This window comes from Ceratosolen solmsi, unplaced genomic scaffold (assembly GCF_000503995.2).
Source record: "Ceratosolen solmsi marchali unplaced genomic scaffold, CerSol_1.0 scaffold6, whole genome shotgun sequence".
NCBI lineage: Eukaryota > Metazoa > Arthropoda > Insecta > Hymenoptera > Agaonidae > Ceratosolen > Ceratosolen solmsi.
This window is the reverse complement of record NW_011948414.1, coordinates 16,364,821-16,368,960: the sequence shown is the minus strand read 5'-3', so window position 1 is coordinate 16,368,960 and position 4,140 is coordinate 16,364,821.

Sequence of the window (4,140 nt, the reverse complement as noted above, 5' to 3'; positions counted from 1 at the left end):
AGTAACTTTTAGAGCATTTGAGTAAAAAAAAAAGCATACATAGTTTATAGTGTTTTATTAAATGTTGTGAAAAAGCGTGTACGCCCGCCTTTTTGTATGCTTGTCTCATGTTTAGCATGCACCTTCGCGTTACTCTTTATCCTCTTCCCACATCCCCCGACAATTTTAAACAATTATTATTATGTAGGAATGATATTTATCTGTTATGTTTATTTACTTAGAATATTTATAAAATATACTTTCAATTTTAATCGAACATTATTGAATGAATAAGAATTACGAGCGATTTTCCTCGCATATAATAAATCATAACTCAAGAACTATGCTAAATGTCTTTCTTCTTAAGACTTTTATTTTCCATTTTTTATAAATGTATCGTAAAAGTATTAAATGGCTTATGATTTTATAAGTTCAACTGATTAATGTGCGATAGTACACATTTTAAACATTTTTAATTGATACAATTATATTTTAATTTTCAATATCCATGCGCTTCTTCGAGAATTTAATTAACTTTTATTCACCTTATTTATATAAATATTTAATATAAAATTTGCCACATACACATAAATCTAAAATACTTATAATTTGAAAGTGGAGGAGACACTTTTTTTTTTCATTTTTACCTAAAGGAAACGAATAACAGTTGAACGAAAATAAAAAAAAATGAATATATCTCATTCATCGATAGGAATCGGTGATTCTGTTTTTTTTTCTTTTTCACATTGTCAAATTCAATATATTTGGTTTTTTACTTTTTTACGCAAAAAATAAAACGTAATGTCTTTCAATGTTTTTTTTTTTTTTTTTTTTTTTTTTTTTTTTTTTCTTTTTAACTTGGATATTGTACTGCTCACGTTAGTAGTTGTCGCATAAGTCGACGACGTAAAAGCAATAATAAAAATAAAATATAAAAAAAAAAATATTAATAATAATAATAATAATAGTATAAAAAAAAAGGCAACTGCTGCACGATGGTTCTTTAGGCAAAGAAATAATATCCGAAAATACATATTAATTATTCGTATGTTTATGGTAAATGGTGAACATTCATCGTAAGAGCCGAATGAGTAGCAATGAGATTCCTAAAGGACAGAAGAAAATATCATGACTGCAGTACAAGTGTGGCCCATTGAGCTTTGAAATCTATTGAAACTTGTGGCGCAGCAATAGTCACACAGAGAAAATAGAATGGGGATAAAGAGAAAGCGAAGGGGATATATAGTGGTTAAAGAAAAAAAGAAAAAAAAAAAAGAATAAAAAAAGAGGGGAGTGCCTGACTTTCATGATCCGTGATAAGAGAAACATTATTACAAGCTTTGCCATTGAAATAACGATAGATAGCAACGATTTCGTCTATGTGTGTTCATTGGACGAGAAATCGGCAACTGCAATGTCGCGCGAGTGAATGTGGGTAATGTAGAGATTTACATTTAAGTAATAAACGACGCGATTAATAATACTTTGATAAATTCAATGAATATCATTAGCTTGTAGATATTATTTCACGAAAATACATTTCTATGCAAGCTATGTAATTTTTGTATTATAATCCAACTTCATAATATGAATAAATTTAATGTAATTATTATTTTTATTCATTTATTTATTTATTCTCTCTCTCTCTCTCTCTCTCTCTTTCTCTCTCACTTTTATTTTCTTCTTCAAATTATTAAAATGCATCATTAACGCAACGCTAATAATTCTATACACACAATCTTCCGTATCCTAACAATCTTCCTCTTTACGGTATATAGAGAGAGATTTTGTCAACGGACGTAAATTATACATGAAATTAATTTATCTTATTTAGCTGCTCAGCTGCTATCCCGCATTAATCATTACACGCGCATTTATAATCAAAGCATTAACTTGCCCATAATATATCGAATGCACTTATGTAATTATCATGTCCCAGCCCCGATATGGCCTTTCCATTTATAGTATGAAATTTTTCGGCTTCGTGCGTACATTGGAATGTCCAGGCCTATAACTTTATATTAGCAATTGTTTACAAAATAGAAAATGGAAAATCCGCGTGTTGGCGTGCGTGAGCTCGTCAATTATTTGCTTTTATTTAGACAATGAACGGCGATTGAGCATAAAACTCCGTTCCATTTCTCAGAATAATAAAATCAACGCGTTGAGTATATATTTTAGTGCCCACAAACAAACTTAGCCGCACTTTCCAAGATAAACACACGTTTGAGCGTTATGTCGCCAAGTCTGATTATGAAAGTTATATCCATTTAATACACGGTTGGCATAAAAAAAAAAAAAAAACAAAGAAAAAAAGAAAAAGAAAGGAAAAAAAATGAAGAAATTAATAATTAAGGCAACACTTGGAGACCTTGGCTTCTTCGTAAGCAATAAGATGATTATTATTTTGGAATTGGACGGCTCGAAGCAGAAATATTTTGGGCAGAAGGAGAACGGAGACCATCGGGGGGCCATTGCTTACGAGTGCGAGGGCAATCGAATTGTACATTAGTCGCGGGGACGGTGCGTGAGGTGGGGCAGTGGAGGGTTGAGTGGTATGGCGGCGAGGAAGGGGAGGCGAACACGGCACCAACTCCGCTACTTCCCGATCCCGCGAGGAGTGCGGCAGCAGCACGGACGAAGGCTCTCTCTTTCTTTGTCTCTCTCTCTCTCTCTTTCTTTCTTTGTCTCTCTCTCTCTCTCTCTCTCTCTCTCTCTCTCTCTGTGTTTCGCTCGCCTGCTGGCACATGCAACACATACGCGCGCGCGCGCGCGTACAGCACATATAATACACACATCGGTCGTGGGCTGAGCGCTACCTGCGCGTCGCTACGTGCAAGACGCACGCGGTGGGAGAGCGAGAACCGGAGGGGCCCGGGGCGTCGCGGTGGAGGTGCCTTCAGTCGTCGTGCACCGAGCAGCGGGTTAAATGCGGGACGTCTTACCTCGATAGGGTCGATACTTAACCTCAACGCCAAGATGTGCCCGAGACCGAGGTGAGAGAGAACGCGTACGTGGGTGGGGGAGGAGCGCGATGTCGCGCGGCGCGACAGGTGTTGTCGTAGTAGTAGTTGTTGTTGTTGTTGCTGCTGCTACTGCTGCTTCTGCTGCTGCTGCTGCTGCTGTTGCTGCATCTCCTGCTGCTGCTGCTGCTGTTAAAGCTGCTGCTGCTGCTGCTGCTGCTGCTGCTGCTGCTGCTGCTGCTGCTGCTGCTGCTGCTGCTGCTGCTGCTGCTGCTGCTGCTGCTGCTGCCGCTGCCACTGTTGATGATGACACTCGCCTTACTAACGCGAGGACAGCGGAGCTTCGGAACGAAGCGACACGGACGTCCTGAGGCCCGGTGCGACGACCCCGCCGAGGAATATGACTTGCGCTTGGGTGCAGCAGCCACGACGAACACGGATAAAGAAGAGAAGGCCCGAGGCCACGACTTCTCATCGCTTTCGTCCTCCTCTGGGCTATGAGCGCCGACAATGGGGATGAATCCTTGGTAATTTTTTTATGTTTATATACATAGTCACATACACGTACGTGTGCATAAACATCTAATATATATTTGCTGGTATATGCTCGTATATGACGTCCTAGCTAGCGTGTAACCGATATTGATAAAGAGAAGGAGGATGCGCGCGACCTTTCGAAAGGCGATATTTTTATCTCTGGGTTGTTGGGCCACTTTTATATAACATCAGCTGAGCCCAATATGTTGCTCGTGTTGCTACTCCTGTTCCTGTTCCTGTTCCTGTTCCTGTTCCTATTCCTGTTCCTGTTCCTGTTCCTGTTCCAGCTGCTGCTGCTGCTGCTGCTGCTGCTGCTGCTGCTGCTGCTGCTGCTGCTGGTATCGCTTCTACGAATGTCTGTCAGTATTGATGAAGCAACAAGCAGCGAGTCACTTCACGTATTCGTCCGAGTTTTCTCGCTCCAATTTCCCACTCATTCGCTGCGTCCTGGAATTACTAATTCATGCAGAGTGGCGATCCTTCGCTAAGCATGTAATAATAACGGTTCGCCCTACTTGTCTCTGCGTTTTCTTTCTACGTGGTCCTTTCGCGAGTAAACAGTCTGCGAATAACGCCAAGTCGGAAAATATAGCTGCGTGGAAAGTGCGCGGGGCACGAGGCGGATATCGCTTGGTTAATAATACAAAATGACGTCTCGGAC